This window comes from Moschus berezovskii, chromosome 2, assembly GCF_049115385.1.
Source record: "Moschus berezovskii isolate FMDL1 chromosome 2, NW_MosBer_1.0, whole genome shotgun sequence".
Taxonomy (NCBI): domain Eukaryota; kingdom Metazoa; phylum Chordata; class Mammalia; order Artiodactyla; family Moschidae; genus Moschus; species Moschus berezovskii.
Window position 1 is genome coordinate 26111989 of NC_142461.1, and position 19515 is coordinate 26131503.

Here is a 19515-nt window from a genome sequence, read left to right on the forward strand (position 1 = left end):
CCATTTTCCCTTTTATGTTAAACATTTCTTTTTTTTTTTTTTTTAAATGGGGACACTTCTGTCTTTTGTTTCTTAAAAATAAGGATAGCTTAGATTAAGACTTTTAAATTAAGAAATGGACAAAAATTAGCCCCACTTTCGGAATGAGAGTTATTCCTTACCTGTGAAGTAGAAGCCCTACTAGAGAGGATCTCTGGGGCCTGGCTTCATGAAATAAGGCTAGATTTAGTGAGCCTATTGAATTTAGCAAAGAAGAATTATTTGGAGTGTGCTGAAGGAAAGTGAACAGGGGATCTACTTGGCATTTACTTATTTATTCAAATAAAAATTTATAGAGCACCTTTTCTGTGCCTGGCCCTGCTCTGGCAATGGGTTCTAGTAGAGAATAAGATAAAATTCCTATCTTCATGTAGTTAACAGTCAGCAGATTAGCAAATGCACATTGAGCACATCTCATGTGGCAAGCAATGAGATGTTCTGGGTGTGGTGTGCAGATGAACAGAAAGTGTCCTATCTTCAACGAGCTTGCACATTATTGGTGAAGTTGGATTAAAACATTCATTATCATTCCATGCCGTGTTTGATGGGGGCTGTAATAGAGTCAAGGACTGGATCACATAGAGTTCTTTTAATCAATTCTTGGTATTAACTTTTTATTTTTGGAGAGCTTTCCTCTGGGAAACACTGGTTTCATAACTATTAATTCCATCAGAAAGTAGCTATAGAGTTTAACTTTTGTCTTGACCAACTGCGTTTGTGTAATATTCCCTGTGAATAGGATTCCTGAGGCTTCCTTTTGCCTATGAACATGCAAATGAAGCTTACTTACTCATGGTGTTGACTTTGCATGAGTTAAGCATGGTGGCTGCCAGCTGCAGAGACCCTCTGAATGAATAGATGCTGGGAGGAGAGGGAATGTTATGACTTATTGTCATTTGAGGCTCCTGCACTGCCTCTAGGATCCATGATCCAAAGCCACTGCTTACATATCAACTTTTCTTATTCTGCCCACAAGGCTATGACTGAGTTATCCAACAATTCCTAGAATGTCACGTGAATAACATTTTTGGAATCAACTCATTTATTTATAGGATTTTTCTAGAGCAAAGAAGCCAGTTAATTGCAAGTCATGAGCCTCTGTACAAAATTAAAGCAAGCTATAATGAAGCTAAAAGTTTCTGACATCGTTACCACTTACATTTTCCATTTGTTTGTTCAAGTTTTGCAATATTTCTGGAAATACATGCAGCTACTAAGCCAGATATTTAGGAATCCAGAGGTGAGGTTGTTTAAATTATTACTCTATGAGGGGTGATTTGTGCTTCCAAATATGTGTTTGTCCTTTAAATCCTTAACCTTTAGCCGATTCCATGTTTGTCATGATTTATTTTCTTTGTATGTTTTTGACCTTCTCTTGGCAGATGGCTTCAACATTATCTTTGTCGAGAATGATTCTGACACTGGCTAGAGAGACGCAATTGTGTTCTGTTTATGCAATACAGAAAGCCAGAGCACTTTTTTTAAGCTGTCGTCATACATCACTGTCAGTATTTTGAACCACTAAATTGTTATTAAAAATTCAGGGACAATAATCCATTTTGAGAATACCATGAGAGAAGCAAATGCTATAATGACTGATTGACATTTCAGGAATAACATCATTCAAGACATGCTAATTTCCCTACAGCCCATTTCCTTGGATAAGTGTCTATTGTATAAATAAGTTTGGCTTCCAACCCTTTCCCAGCATTCGCTTTTGATGAGGGAGCCTTGATATTAAAAATGAAAATCATCTGAAATGAAATTTGCTTGTGTTCTGTAGGGTTCTACAGTTAAAAAAAAAACAAAACTGCTTCTTAGCTAGAATAAATAGCTTTCTTTACCAGCAAGATGTTTTATATCACATGGTTTCCAAGATTTTTCAAGAAACAAAATGCCATGATAAGCACCTCAATTGGCTTGTACCTTATTTCAGGAGTAATGAGCTCTGATAGGAACATACTAGATAGAAAGAGTCCGGCGATTGGAGAGTTTTGGCCCCAACTCTGCCAGGACAAAGCGGTCAACTGATCTTGAACAGAGGATTTAATATCTCATAGTTATAGTTGAATATGGGGTTTTGTTTCCTTGCCATTTTTGTTTTTTAATTAAGTATGCTTGGATATGTTTTAGCTATGGTAGACTATGATGTGACAACCAGGAAAAAACATAAAAGAATGTTTCACTGATATCCTTTCTCTGTATTCTGTGTGGAAAGATACTTTTTATTTTTCAGTCAGGAGTGGGAAATTGACCTTCCAGTTCCATGATTTTCAAGGATCTTCATCCCATGAAACATCTTGATAAGACAAAAGGCTTGTAGATGATTTATCCTGTAACTTTCTCTTATCACTACAAAAGAAAAAAAAATAAATGAGTTTATTAACAGAAAATATGTTGCTTTTTCAATCAGATGATAATGAGAATGATCATAAGTGAAGTACTAATGCTTATTTATTTTTTTGTGCCTGAAAGCGTAGATTCCAGGATCATGAGGATTGATAGTAATAATTTGCATTTATGTAATGTCCAAGTTTATAAGACACATGCATTAAAAAAAAACACCTCATTTGACCCTCACAAAACAGAGTGTTATCTATCTTTTTTGTTTGATAGATGAGAAAGCTGAAGCTGGGTTATGAGAAGTAGAATTCAAAATTCTTGTTTTCTATATCTTAATTCAGATTGCTTTGCCTTGGACTATGCTGCTTCCATAATCTCATAGCAGGGTAATATAAACCATGAAGCTTCGAGTGCCTTAAACATTATTTTGTAATTCTGGGATGACACTCTTCCTAAAAAGGTGTATATTTGAAAAAGAACCACTGAGAGAGGACAATATTAACATTGGAGCAACAATTATGATGATAAAGAGCACCTAATATTCGTGTAGAAATAAAGTTTACTTATTTCAGGGCATCCCTGAACCAAGAATCTGACATGGACTCTTATTCTTTGGTTACAGGTATGGAAACCTGTGATAAAAAGGCTGAATATGTGCCTTACACAACCGGGATATGGCAGAGATCAGACTCAGCCCAGGCGTCTGTGATGTTTATGTGATCCAACACTATATAGGTTTAGACACCACTAGGGAACACAGTGGGCTGTCCTTAATGACTGGAAGTTTTCAAAGCACAACGCAATTAGCTCTTAACCAGTGATTATTCTTCCATGGAGGAGAGGGATGTATAAGAGGCAGGCAATATAAAATACTGGTTAAAATATGGGCTCTGGAGTGAGATCAAATTCCACTTCTTGTTGACCTATTAACAGTAGGATAATGGATAATAGTCCCCATGTGTACTCTTTAAAAACCCCTTTGAGGAGCTGGCGTCTCTCTGGAAAGGGCTTCCTTTCTTGTTTCCTACCTAATTGTTATGGAATCAAATTATGATACTAGCACCTGATCTACTCTCTCACTTTACAAGGAAATATATTTCTCCTTTGGAGAGTTGTCAAAGCAAAAGTTAAAATCATCTGTCACTTAAGCAAGCACCTTTTTCTTAAAAAAAAAAAAAAAACAACTATCTGGAATACATTAATATCAGAAATGAGAAAGTGCCAGTTTTGGGTCCTGTCCTCTCTTCAACCTTGATTACTGTGGCTCAGTCAAGATTAGTCTAGAATCTGACTTCGAGTGCAGACTCAAGGACCAGGACTGTGATAGGTTGTATAGAAACGTACAGATCCTAAATATTAGGTTGGGCAAACTGTTCATTCAAGTTTTTCCATAACATCGTCCAGACAAACCGGGATGAACTCCTTGGCCAACCCAATATATGTTTTGAATCATCATTTTTACATGTACTGCATAATTAAATGACTCCCATTCAAGAGGGCAAACGAATTCCTGATTGGTCTTATTATCTGCTACTAATAACAGGTAACAAGAGAGATATGTGGACAGCAGAGAATCATGCTGGGATTGGCTGCTTCATTTGCAATATTGATTGATATCATGAGAGAATAAGGCAAGAGGGAAGTTGGGATGTGTTCAAGAGGACAGAATGCATTTAGAAGAATGATGCCTACTCCTTGTTTGTCATTTTCTGTGTTGTTTCCCAAAAGTCCCTGGCTAAAATCCAAAATCACTTTCTTGTTTTAAACAGCAATGTACTGGGGTGAAGAACAGGAAGTTAATGATGATACAGCACTGGTTTTTATACAATTAGACGTCTATGCACTTGCAATACATTTGACATGCATTGGTAGACTACTACACATACTCACAGGTGTGTGAGAGTTAAATGAGACGTCACCTCTAATTTTCTAAATATCACACATAAAGCTGGAAAGTACTTCCTGTAATAGCGATGATCACAATAAAAGCATGTCAATAATTATTATTGCTCAAAATTGAGACCCATAGGGAAGAGCTAAGAAAATACAAGGCCCGCAGTTGGACTTAAGAAAGACGAATGCAGGACCTTGCTTTGTCTGCTTTGATTTCTGGTCCCAATTAGTTCTGAGGTCTGGGTTCTCTCCTTGACTGCCACCATTAGGCTTTGTGATTTAATGCTTGTGTGGGTTTCATGGCCTCACATGAAAACCAGAACAATATCTCCTCCCACCAAATGCCAGGAGGATCTGCTGAATGAGAAATGCACAGTGAAGTTGAAGCTGACTCCCAGCAACACAAATTGTGATTTCTGGCATTCTGAAGACTCAAAATGCAGAACTGAAAATCAGATGCTTTGTGGGGACTGGACTCAAGGGCAAAAATAGCCTTATCATTGACTTCTGTCACCTCCTCAGCCAGAACCCCAGAGTTTCCTATCAGTGGCGTAGAGACAAATCTCTTGGTCCTGGGAACCAGTGGTGCTTTACTAATGGGCCATCAACACAAAGGGATGCTTGTCATTTTGGGGTCTGCAGTGAAGGTTCACTGATAAATGCTTGTTAGCATTTTACAAAAAGAAAATGCTGTAGAAATGAGAGTACTCATAAAAATGCCCTCCTCCAAAGAAAAGTCCATGCCACCAATTCATTGGTCTTAGGTACAGTATGTCATGAGGTCCCTATTCAATTAACTTAGGTGAGAGCAGAATTCATTCTTTGCAACTTTTTTCTTTTTCCCAGGGAAAAATGCTTTCAAATCACCATCTGCTTCCATTGCATCCCTGTGCTTGCTACTCTTCAATACAACTTCGGCCAAATCCAACAGGAGATCAGAGGGCTCAGAGGTAGGTAGGTGTCTGACAAGTGTTACAGAACTAGGACAAATGAAGGTGCTTTCCAGCATGCTCCCACTGGTTCAACATGTGTTGCTTGCAAAGAAAGCACTGGTCACCTTCCACCCAAGGTGTCCAAGAATATAATTCTCCAAGATGTTTTTTTCTTGCCAAAAATACAAACACATTCAAAATAGAAACTCTTTTTTTCTTCCCTTTTTCCTAGATCCAACCTAATGAGTGGGATGATTTCAGAACTGCTGAGGAAAACAAATCAATTCTTTTTGGTTTTTAAAAACTAACAAGAAATGCTGAGTGAGTAAAAGGCATCGAGGCAGCGTTCAGTAAATGCTCCCACATCAGGAGGGAGGTCAAGTTAGAATTGTGTTTGACTATTGGAGTTTACTAAAAAATTTAAGTACCATTACTGGAGATAAAATATTGTATGTGTGCATTAGCTCTTGGCTAGGTAGCCAATACTCATGTCCATGGTATAATTTTTATATATAAATGGATGCACTACAAATCAATGCTCTCTAATCTCAGCTGTGCCCTCGATGCTGCTCAGAAACACTGCTATTCATCTGATTTCCTATTACATTCCCCCTCAGGGCCAGTACAAGTCTTTTGTAACTCTGACTGGATCCACTCCCAAAACCCTCTCTTGCAGGTGGCTCCTTCGCCGGAGGCTCCTTAGTTTTCCTCCCATCCAAGCAAGACCTTTCTTGTATGCCTTGGATTTACAGCTTTCCATCCTTTTGGGGTTTTAGGATTGAAAATCTTGTTCAGTCCTCCAGTGTTATGTTTCAGAGCGTCCCAAGATCCATGTTCTTACTTGCTTCTCTGCAGGAATGTCGCCTAGCTAAGGTTCTTTGTTTTCCATGCTCCTTAGACTTCCTTGCTGTTGGGACCTTGGTTTTGGTGACCCTAGCCAGTGTCTGACATTGACTCATGCAGGAACATTCCAGAGTCTGTTTGCTTCTCTCCTTTGCACTTTCAGTGACATCTTCTTTGTGGAATGAATTCTTCTATTTCAAAATACCTTTCCTCACACCTAGTATTTCTTTCAGCTCCTTACCATCTCTTTTTTTTCATTCCTAAATTTTTGACAATGGAATTTTTATATGGATTGCTTTTGCTTTCTCACTTTCCATTTATATCTTGAGCCTTTCTTTGCATTCTGGCAAAAAAAAGCAACCTACTTTTGGCTTCTGGAAAACTGCATTTTCTTGGTTTTCTTCCTTTCTTGTAGATTCTTCTCATGTCCTTCTTTCTCCCATTCTCTAAAGGTAGATGTTCTGTGTGATTAAATGTTAGGACATCTCAGAAATTTCATTTGTTTTTGCATTTTAACTAATGTCCTTATGCCAATGATTCCAAAATCTATGTCCCTACTCTATTCTCTCTCTTAAGGTCCAATTCCCTATTCTTAATTCCACTGCCAACATTCACTTGTATATCCATTAAGGCTCTACCTTGATCTTTTTTTAAAAATTTCTTTTGAGAGTAGGCTTCGCTTGTGGCTCAGTTGGTAAAGAATCCACCTGCAACGTGACAGGCCTGGGTTCGATCCCTGGGTTGGGAAGATTCCCTGGAGAAGGGAAAGGCTACCCACTGCAGTATTCTGGCCTGGAGAATTCCATGGACTGTATAATCCATGGGGTCACAAAGAGTCAAACACAACTGAGCAACTTTCACTTGATATTTTTAAGCTCTTCACATTGTCTTTTCTTCAAAGCTCCTCCCCATCTTATCTTTCCTAATTCTGTTAATGATACCATAACAATATTGTCATCAAAATCTTAGCATTGGGGCTTCCCTCTTGGTTCAGTGGTTGAAACTCCACGCTTTCATTGCAGGGACAAGGGTTGGATCCCTTTTCAGGCAACTGATATCCTGCATACTGAAGAGCAAAAAAGAAAAAAAAAAAAACAAAAACTTTAGTATTATTTTCATTTTCTCGTTTCTCTTGCTATCTTAGTTGATCACGATGCTCTGAAGAACCAGCTTCCCTCCTGTATCTTGTCCATTCCCTCTGAATCTTCATTCCTACTCCAGCTGCCTTTGTCCAGCCCCTCCCCTTCTCCTACCTTCTCCACTGGAGTTCTCCTCACTGGTTCCCTATCATATCTATCCTGAGGTGCATCCCCAATGCCGCTCTTGGAGTTTTCTTCTTCATACTCAGCTACTATCATACCAACTGAAGAAGAACATTCTGTATCTTCTGCCAAAAGAGTTGAATTTAAAACACATTTAATATCACGTTACAACCTGGCCCCAGCCTCTTTTCCCTTTTATCTTCCCACTATTTTCTTTACCTATTCTATGATCAGTCTTTCCTTTCTCCCACTATTTCTGTCTATTGGCATTGGACCCATATTTCAAAGACCAGTTCAAGACTCAACAGACCGTTATACAATGGCTTCTCTGGGCACCCTATTAGTAATAGCTTCTTCCTTCTCCTTCTAGCTTTTTATGCAGAGTCTTCTCACATTACTCTCAGGCGAGTAACTCAAGTTTATTTTAATCTTGACACCCTCAAAGTTCCTGGACCCTGAGGAGGCACTCACTGCTTCACGGAGTGCACTGAACTTGGAGCTCATAGTGATGGAAACAAGAACCTAATGTCTATCATTTTGAAATCATTGTAAAAAAGAAACATTTTCAAGGATTTTATTCATCCATGTCCAAATAAGGGGATGATTCATTTTTCATGGCTTATAATTTATTTTATCAGACAGGTGTAAAAAGGCTGTGGAAAGGCAGAGTTGCAAATTAATTATCCACTTAACCTCTGACAAAAGAAAATAATCTGACACTTTTCCAAGAATCTTTCTTTTTCTCTCTTAGTTGGGATAATAATGTAAAATTTTGCCGATGTCTTTCAAGGACAGTGTCACATTTATGGCCCTTTGTCACACAGTCTTCTGCAGCTGAGCAGACCGTGGGTTGGTGATAAGCACTGGCAAACAGCTCTTCTGAGAGGAAGACTGATTTGAATGTGATGCATGGTGATTAAGGAAAAAACTGGGTGATTTCCGGTGGGACAAACAGTGAATTAACCTAAAGGGGGAGGGCAGGGTTAATGATTCTGAATGAGAAGAATAAGGAAACATAGATTAGAACTGTGTTTCAGGGGTCGACAGTGGGAAATTAACCAAGGCAACTATACACCATCTGATCTCAAGTCCAAAGAATTTCCTTGCTGAATTATGTAAGTGTCCATTGGGTGAATTAATATACACAGAACTTTGAAGAGTTTTCCTCCCTAGGTTCTTAGCTTCTTTGCTGAGAGAGAAAAAAATTAAGCATAAACCACTTATTTTAAGATTGCTTTAACAATATTGAGCACAAAGCATCGTTTGCTTCCTGTCAAGGCAACAAGGCATTTTTTTGAAGAAATGACAGAAAGAGAAAAAGGAATTTTCCCTCAAATGGATATTTGAAGCATTACGAAAACACGACAGAGTCAACTACCTACAAAAATTTAATCACTGTAAATGTTGAGAGTGACAACCTCAGCATCTTGAGAAATAATTCCTTAAATGAGTAGCTTTAAGCCTAAATTAACTTTGAAAATGGTCAGTTATTCAGTAGGAAAGCATTTAGAGCTTTCCTTCAACAATTACATGTAAATCATCTACTTTTTTATTGAACTAGTTAGACAGTCTTAAAAATTGAAATTCTATTCTGCTTTCCTATTGGGTAAACACCAGTCCACAGAAAATCAGATTATTTGCAAACAACCTGTATTTAAACAAAAACACCTAAACTATAACCTAATGTAGGTACAGAGGGAAAAGTTGTCAGGAGATGAAAGGCTGACTGAAACTATGAATATATGATATTCCACATGGAATATCAGGCTGTGGTTTTCCTAAACAACTGCCAGTTCTAGCAGGGTTTTCAGGAGAAAACAAAAATTCAAGAGCAGCTACTCTATAAGAGAAATGGTCTAAGTCCCCAGGCCTGCCCTAGAAGGGCAACCCCATGGGCAACCCAGGGCTGATGTCCCCCAACTCTGGGCCTGAGACTTGGGTGACATCAGCCCTGGTTGCCCAGTATCAGGCATGCCTCTCTCCTCTCAGCCCTCCATGCTGCCCTTCGAAAATCCATCCCACTGCTGTCTCTTCTCACCCTATTCTGGAGGGACTTACTGTCCTTTCACTTGCTGCTTATCCTTTCTCATCATCAACTTGAAATCAAACTCCGGCCTTCCCTGATTTACTAAAACTATGCTCCAGATCATCCCCAGTAGGCTCTCCAGTCAACCAGTCTGAGGTCTCCTTCCTCAATTCTCTTCCTTCTTCATCTCTTCACCCTATTTGACAAACTGGGTTAGTAGTTAATTTTCAAGCTCCCCTAATGGTAAAACGACAAAATCAGTCATTTTACAAGAAGGTTCTGTTAGTATATTTTAGAGTTAAAAATGTAAACCTTCTTTATGTAGTATAATATCATGTATATCAAGCTCCGGGAGATGGCGAAGGGCAGGGAAGCTTGGCGTGCTGCAGTCCATGGGGTTGCAAAGGGCAACATGACTAAGCGACTGAACAACAAATCATGTATATTGAGTGGATAAGTACTTATGTGTTAGTGTTACTCAGTCATATCTGACTCTTTACAACCCCATGGACTGCAGCCTGCCAGGCTCCTCCGCCCATGGAATTCTCCAGGCAGGAGTACTGGAGTGGGTAGCTATTCCATCCTCCAGGGGATCTTCGTGACACAGGAATTGAATCTGGGTCTCCCGCATTGCAGGCATATTCTTTACCCTCTAAGCCACCAGGGAAGCCCATATGTACATATACAGGTATGCCTGTAGGAGCTGGTGATGGACAGGGAGGCCTGGCATGCTGTGATTCATGGGGTCGCAAAGAGTCGGACACGACTGAGCGACTGAACTGAACTGAACTGAGGTATATATTAATTATAGATAGGGATACATGTGAAATGTTAGAAAATATAGTTAAATAGAAGGTTAGGAAGATGGTCATAATCTTACTCACCTACCACTATTTTAAATACCTTGACTTATATACCTCCTGACATATTTTAAACACCTTGATGTATTTATCTCCTGAGTGTTAAAAATGAATGTAAATATATATACATTTAGATCAACAGGATCATATACCCATGTCCTATAACTTTCAAAATCATTGATATTTGAAGATTTGTCCATGATAATATATACACCTGATGTGAAGAGCCAACTCATTAAAAAAGACTCTGATGTTGGAAAGATTGAAGGCAGGAGGAAACAGGGGAGACAGAGGATGAGACCGTAGGATAGCACCACCGACTCAATGGACATGAGTTTGAGCAAACTCGGAGGCAGTGAAGGACAGGGAAGCCTGGTGTGCTGCAGCCCATGGGGTCGCAAAGGGTCGGACACGACAGGGACTGAACACCAACTACCACCACCACCCATTTCAGGGGCAAGCATTTTCCTATCAGCTCTCTGATCTCCCCACTGTTCCCCTGTCATGCTCTGCTCCTCAGTATCAGTCCCTGTAAACTACACTTTCTCTTCTCAAGAGCTTCCACTTAAGTTAGGCCAGTGGGAGGCAGTGGGAGGATGCAGGATGGAAAGATGGAACAGCCTGAGTATTTATCTTCCTCTCCCTGCTTGTGCAGCCTCTCTGGCAGGACAGGCTGCGTAATGTCTGGGCCCTGGTATGACACAGAAATGTAGGCCTCTTGTTTAAAAATGATTAAAACTGTTAAGATGACAGCAGAATATTAAACCAAGTGTGCCCTGGGGCCCTCTTGAGTGTGCTGTTCCATGGGAGTGCACAGATCACAGACCAAGAAGCTGGCTTTGGTCTCTGGCAGGGGTTCCATCTCTTCTGGGACTCTGGTTCACACCTGATGGTCTTGGCCACACAGCTCTTTGGGGCACTGCCTGTACGTACCTCTCTCATCGTCCTTCAGAGCTATGGGTAGCAGTGGGTTTCTGTGGTCGTCCCTGCTTCCCCTTTTGGCTTTTCCAACACTTATAACTAGTTCTCCGTAGTAAATTTCTTCTACTGAACTACCTGATTTAACCCTGACTGATAGCTATGTTAGGGATGGCAAGAACCTAAGCACTGTGCCACCATTTCCTTTATTTTTTAATTGCTGCAGGCATCGCTAATCGATAAAAACATTCTTTCTGTGAGATTAAAATCAGTCTCAGGATCCTTCTCAACACAGTGTTTGATTGTAGTGGAAAAATGACATGAAATCTGTGTGGCCTCCCAGCTATACACCATCATTTTTAACAACTTCTACTATGATTATGGTGTATTTTATTTAACTAATTCCTGACTGGTGACAATCAATTTATTTTTCATTTTACACCCATTCAGAAACACATTGTTTTACATAGGTATTTTTGTTTACTTCTTTGGCCATCTTCAGGAGAGAGTCTTGGAAGTGGAATTGCTAGGCCAAAAGCCATGACCACTTTATATTTTGATGCATATTGCTACTTTGGAAAGATTGCATGAATATTAGTATGTTTAAGTGTGAAATATGTCTATGATACACTAAGATTAATCTTTTTTCCCTTCGAAATTGTTAGAAGTCTAACATTTCCTTCAAATCATTTTTGTAATTCTTCTTAAAAACCATTTCCAGATCCAGTTTCAAAGGCACTTAGAAGTCACCCCTTTGGATTCAACTTGCAACTTATTTTTTAAATAAATACATTATTACTCGGCTTAATCACCTTCTTAGTCTACAGACTTGCTTTAAACGGACTTTTGATTATTTTTCAGAAATAGAACTCTATTTTTATGTGCTGAAGTTCTCTCATTTTTGAAGACAGTCCAAACAATAGACTGCTGTCCCTGAAGGCTTGAACAGAAGAGCTGGAAACTTTTAAGAAACTGTTGCAGCTTTATTGAAGCTTCCAGCTTCCCAAGGTAATTCCTTTGAGAGGGAGGCAATACTCATTGAGATGCAAAAGTTTGGCATATTTGTTTTGAAACTCAGTTGCTTTATATTATGGAGGAGCCTTCTCTTCATTAGTGCAGGTTACCTCTACCTGCAATTCTTCTAATCAATATCTTTTGTCCAAAGCCCTTTTGTCAAAAGGGCTGTAAAATATTTGTTTAGCTTGGTTTCATCAATATAGCAGTAGAACTATCTCATTTGTAAGTACCTCATCTTTCACCTGAAATCATTCTCACTGAGAACAATTTTTTTTCCCCCTAAGTACACAGTAAATCATGCTGCCGGAATTTAAAAGTTAGGCCACCCTGCAAAGAGCCCTGGGTCATTCCATTTTGTACACTCTATCCAAGGTAATTTCTAATTTGCCTTTTGCAAGGAGAGCCTGGAAAGGGACTCTTATAGGTTTGAATGTCTTCTCTTTCTTTTCTTTTCAAGAATGTCTTGCAGCTTTCAAATGATCACAGAACAAACAAAAGCACCTTCCCTCTTTCCCTCTGCTTAAAATCTGTCAGTTTAAGGGCAATGTCTGGTTTCACTAATATGAAATTCTTTGTTAACTTTAGAAATGGGAGATCAATGACTTATTCTTATAATCCTTTAACTCTTAAACAGTCTCCAGAATGCTGGTTTCAGAAAATAAGACCAGGCTTTGCATTTAGATAGAGACTCAAATGAGTCCCTGGGAACATGTGTGCTCCTTTCAGTGCTGCGTTTTCATCCCATCAGACCAATAAATTCCTACAGGTCTCAGCTCTTTAATTCCCTTTAGGGAGGACTGGGATAAAGAATATCAGCCCATTCTGAAAAATCCCGCTGTTTTTATGACATACAGAAATAGCTACAAGGAATACCTTAATCATTTTTACTTGCTGGGCCATGTAACGTTTTTTTTTTCCCTCTGAAGTTAATGATCACTAAGGGCCCGCACACGTGCACACAGAACCCTGGCCCTGGGGTCTACCTAAGTCACCTTTGCGGTATAGCCCCAAAATAAAACTGAACCTAGTTCGCTGAATTTGGGCTCCTGCTGTACACTTCATGGTTTATAGGCTTCCATTTCATTTCCTCTGCTTGCCATGTTGCAGCTGTAATATTTCAGCTTCTGAACAAGGAACTTAGCAGGGCCAGACTAATCCACCTTAAATTTGCACTCATGGTGTAAAATTGATTGAGGCCTGTCTCCATTAATCAGAATCCTCTAGACTATTGGATTCTTCATTTTTACATCTATGCTTTTGTGGATTCCTGTTCCTGAAATGGCCTTCCTCCTCTGATGAAATTATTTCTTCCACCAAGGCTCAGACAAGTCTCACCTCCCCCCCTGAGCCTTCTCCAATTTTTCAAAAGTAGAGCTTTACAGTACTCTTTTTTTTTTTTTGCTTTGAACTCCTATAATATAAAACATGTTTTGAACTTATTATTGTTATTTGTAATTGTTTTCTAGAAGGGCTTATATACCACTTAAAGTCAGGAGGTGTTGCCCTCCTTCCCAACACTTCCCAACCAGGCAAGAGTCAAAGGTCCTTGGCCATTTTCATCATCTTGTTGAGTAATTCAGTCTTCACGTGGTAAAGAATATGAAAATACAGGTCTTATCTGATCTGTTCAGATAGAGGGTTTAACAATGACAGGAATCATTTTGCTCATTTTCATTGTTTTGATGAATTATTATATCAAATGTATACCATCCTCTTCATGAATTTTATGTTCATTATGCTGAACACAGGTCCACTTTCTTTCATTGTTTTCAGTTTTCAAAAACTTAAGCAAAACTACCTTTTTGGAAAATTTCTGTTTTTCTTTTCATTGTTTAATTTTTGAGCTCACCTTTTGTGTTTTCCATTTCTATCATATTCTCTATTTGTACTCATTCTCAGGAATATAAAGGATTAATAAAGAACATGTATATGTATTCTAAGCTTGCACTACTTGAAAATATTTTCATCAACAATGTAACTTCAAGTAAATTAACAATTTTAACAATTAAAATTAGTATTTGCATTTTCCAAAACAATTAATTTACCTTCAAGTTATTCAAAATTATCTATGGAGATTAAAAGGAAAGCATAAATTATGAGTAAATATCAAAATTATAAAAGAATTAAGTTAAATTAGTTTAAAATTTTATTTAATATATATATTAAAAAACTTTTCATTATGGCAAATTTCAAATACACAGAAGTAGACAGAATAGTGTATGGAACTCCCATATGCCTATTATCTAGCCTCAATAATTGTTCAGCTCTTGACCAATCTTATTTTAATCTCACTCTTCTATCCCCCACCTGATACTTTGAAGTAAGTCCCACTTTTCATATAATCTGATCTACAAATAATAGAGTCTCTAAATGATAAGAAACTTTTAACATAACCACACTGTCACTATCACGACTACAACGTGACAGTATTCCTTAACATTAACCAATAACTAGCAAGTGTTCATGATTCCAATTGTCTCAAATGTTAACATACGTTTTTTGTACTTTGAACCAAAATTCCTTCCACACATTGCAATTCGTTACAATGTCTTTTAAGTCTCATTTAATCATTTAGATTTTCCTCTGTCTCTGTTTCTCCTTTTCATTTTGTTTGTTGAAGAAACTGCTTTTGTTTGCCCAATAGAATTCCCCCCCCGAGTTTTGCTGATTGCATCCCTTTTGTGTTATTTAACATGATGCTAAAGCTGAAACTCCAATACTTTGGCCACCTCATGCGACGAGTTGACTGACTGGAAAAGACTCTGATGCTGGGAAAGTTTGGGGGCGGGAGGAGAAGGGGACGACGGAGAATGAGATGGCTGGATGGCATCACCGACTCGATGGACATGAGTTTGAGTGAACTTCGGGAGTTGGTGATGGACAGGGAGGCCTGGTGTGCTGTGATTCATGGGGTTGCGGAGAGTCAGACACGACTAAGCGACTGAACTGAACTGAACTGAACTGAATATCAACTTTATCTTGTTTAATATTTTGTACCATTACAAGTATTTGCAATTTTAGCATCCAATTTTCAATTAGTTGCTCATATTAAGAATTCATGTATGTGTGCACAGAGTGAAATGAACCGTAATATTGTACACTTTTCTCTAGCTGCTCCATAACCATTGTACTTAACCTTGTAAATTTACTACAGATCTTCCTCAACAAATGGTACAGGATTGCATCTTGATAAACCCATTGTAAGTTGAAAATGCATTTAATACACATAGTCTTCCAATCATTATAACTTAGCCTAGTCTGCCTTAAATGTGCTCAGATCACTTATATCAGTCTTCTTGTTGTTTAGTCGCTAATTGTGTCTGACTCTTCGACCCAATGGACTGTAGCCCTCCAGGCTTCTCTGTTCATGGGATTTCCCATGCAGGAATACTGGAGTGGGTTGCCATTTCCATCTCCATGGGATCTTCCTGATCCAGGGATTGAACCTGCATCTCCTGAGTCTCCTGCATTGGCAGGTGGATTCTTTACCAGTGAGCCACCAGGGAAGCCCTTACTGTTGGAAAAGCATCTAACATAAAACCTATTTTATAATAGATTGTTGAATATCTCATGTAACTGATTGAATGCTCTACCGAAAGTGAAAAATGCAGAATGGTTGTATGGGTACAGAATGGGTTTAAGTGCTTTGGTTCTTTACCTTGGGATCATGTGGCTGATCAGAAGCTTCAGCTCACAACTGCTGCCCGGCATCACTAGAAAGTCTTATACAGAACATCACTAGTCCTAGAAAGGAGCAAATTCAAAATTCAGCATATCATTTCTGCTAAATGAATATCACTTTTGCATCATTGCAAAGTTGGTAGGTTGAACCATTGTAGGTGGGAGACTCTGTTGTCTTCCCCTGAACCACACACTGGAACCTGAAGAGAAGCAGAAGAGATGCTTGACATCTGGCAAACTATGCTTCTTTATGTAAGAAGCTCTTGTACTCATGCTGAGAGGATGATTTCACAGGCTCTTTGACTGGTATTTTATCTGGACTTCCCTCACTCCTCTCTCTTGGCGTTGTCTGTCTCTGTTGTCGGGAGCAGGACAACACAGACAACCTCACAAATGAGTTTTGTTTCAAGGTCATTGGGCATAAAATGGGTAGAAGCATTTCCTTGGGGTGTGAATGGTATTAACCATAAGAGTGGATGTTTAGACTTACAGACTGTTCTGGGCCAGCACTGATAACGGATCCCAGTGGGAAAGGAGCCTATGTGCATGCTCATTTTGTGTGTATTTGTGGTACTTGTTGCCCTTTAATATTCAGGGACCTCTTCCTGCCTGCGTCTCAGACTAGTCCTGTCTTCTGGGGTGGGCAATGTTTTCATGCAAAGATGGGTACAGAAAAGGACAGAAATGGTAGGGACCTAACAGAAGCAGAAGATATTAAGAAGAGGTGGCAAGAATACACAGAAGAACTGTACAAAAAGGTTTTCATGACCCAGATAATCATGATGGTGTGATCAGTCACCTAGAACCAGACATCCTGGAATGTGAAGTCAAGTGGGCCTTAGGAAGCTAGTGGAGCTTAGGAACAAAGCTAGTGGAGGTGATGGAATTTCAGTTGACCTATTTCAAATCCTAAAAGATGATGCTGTGAAAGTGCTGCACTCAATATGCCAGCAAATTAGGAAAACTCAGCAGTGGCCACAGGACTGGAAAAGATCAGTTTTCATTCAAATCCCAAAGAAAGGTAATGTCAAGGAATGCTCAAACTACTACACAATTGCACCCATCTCACATGCGAGCAAAGTAATGTTCAAAATTTTCCAAGCCAGGCTTCAGCAATATGTGAGCCACGAAGTTCCAGATATTCAAGTTGGATTTAGAAAAGGCAGAGGAGCCAGAGATCAAATTGCCAACATCCACTGGATCATCGAAAAAGCAATAGAGTTCGAGAAAAACATCTATTTCTGCTTTATTGATTATGCCAAAGCCTTTGACTGTGTGGATCACAACAAACTTTGGAAAATTATGAAAGAGATGGGAATGCCAGACAACCTGACCTGCCTCTTGAAAAACCTGTATGCAGGTCAGGAAGGAACAGCTAGAACTAGACATGGAACAGCAGACTGATTCCAAATAGGGAAAGGAGTACGTCAAGGCTGTATATTGTCACCCTGCTTATTTAACTTATATGCAGAGTACATCATGAGAAATGCTGGGCTGGAGGAAGCATAAGCTAGAATCAAGATTGCCAGGAGAAATATCAATAACTTCAGATATGCAGATGATACCACCCTTATGACAGAAAGTGAAGAAGAACTAAAGAGTCTCTTGATCAAAGTGAAAGAGGAGAGTGAAAAAGTTGGCTTAAAACTCAACAGAAAACTAAGATTATGACTTTTGGTCCCATCACTTCATGGCAAATAGATAGGGAAATAGTGGAAACAGTGGCAGACTTTATATTTTTGGGCTCCAAAATCACTGCAGTTGGTGACTGCAGTCATGAAATTAGAAGACGGTTGCTCCTTGGAAGAAAAGTTATAACCAACCTAGACAGCATATTAAAAAGCAGAGACATTACTTTGCCAACCAAGGTCTGTTAGTCAAAGCTATGGTTTTTCCAGTAGTTATGTATGGATGTGAGAGTTGGACCATGAAGAAAGCTGATCGCCAAAGAATTGATGCTTTCGAACTGTGGTGTTGGAGAAGACTCTTGAGAGTCCTTTGGACTGCAAGGAGATCCAACCAGTCCATCCTAAAGGAAATCAGTCCTGAATATTCATCGGAAGGACTAATGCTGAAGTTGAAACTCCAATACTTTGGCCACCTGATGTGAAGAACTGACTCATTGGAAAAGACCCTGAACCTGGGAAAGACTGAAGGCGGGAGGAGAAGGGGATGACAGAGGATAAGATGGTTGGATGGCATCACTGACTCAATGGACATGAGTTTGAGTAAGCTCCAGGAGTTGGTGATGGACAGGGAGGTCTGGTGTGCTGCAGTCCAAGATGTCGCAAAGAGTCAGACACAACTCAGCGACTGAATTGAACTGAACTGAACTGAATATTTTCACTTAGTTGAATCACCACCTTTATAATTTCCACTGTTGCTCTGTACCACTTGTTCTGTTACCCGCTATATTAGTTTTCAATTGCTGAGGAACCTATTATCACAAACTTAGGGGCCTCAGCTAAGCTGAATTCTCTGCTCAGAGTCTCACAGGACAGAAATCAGGGTGTCATAGGTATCTCTGTCTCATTTAGAGGTTGGTGAACTCCTCCAAGCTTGTTCAGGTCATTGGAGGAATTCACTTTTTGTGATTATAGAACTGAGGTCCCCACTTTCTTGTTGGCTGTTAACTGACACCCATTCTCAGCTTTCAGAGGCTGTTGCCACCTCCTGTTACATGGCCCTCTTCACAACATCATAGTTTCCTTCTTCAAGGCCAATAGGAGACTCCTTCTAATCTACTATGACACTGCAGACATAAGTAACATAATGAAGTCTTGAGAGCGACTATCCCAAAATACTCAAGGGAAAAGGATATATAAAGAGCATATTCTCCAGGGGGTGGGACTCTTAGAGGTCACATGAGAACTCTGCCAACCACATTTGTTTAGCATTTTTTTCTTTAAATCAACTCACTTTGAAAACTTGAACAGATTTGTAAAAATCTATACCATATACTTTTTGGCTTTACACCATATATAGCTTATACCATATAGATTTTGGGTTTCCCAGGTGGCTTAGATGGTAAAGGATACGGCTGTAATGCGGGAGACCTGGATTTGATTCCTGCATTGGGAAGATCCCCTGGAGAAGGGAATGGCTACCCACTCCAGTATTCCGGCCTGGAAAATTTCACAGTCTGTATAGTCCATGGGACCGCAAAGAGTTGGATGCTACTGAGGGACTTTCACATACCATATATTTAATGTGCTGGGTTTGTGTGCATGTTTATATATGTCTTTATATTGGGGCTTCCCTGGTGGCTCAGATGGTAAAGAATCTGCCTCCAATGCAGGAGACCCAGGTTTCACCCCTGGATAGGGAAGATCCCCTGGAGAAAGAAAGGCAACCCATTCCAGTATTCTTGCCTGGAAAATCCCATGGATGGAGGACCCTAGGGTCACAGAGTCGGACACGACTGAGCAACTAACATATATATATATTCACACACACACTAGTGTAAATGTATAATAAAAATAAGAATTGTTTATAAGTATATCCCCTAAAATTATGTCATTTCCCTAAGGCTCATGTGCCACATTGGGAAATAGTGCCCCTAGGAATAACAGTAAACAACCACTTGTTGAATGTATGATAATTAAAATAGTTTTAGAGTGAAGGACTTTGGTATTAATGAAACCAAATAATATATTTACATTTCTACAACTGTGTAAATCTTATTTATCTCTAAGATTATT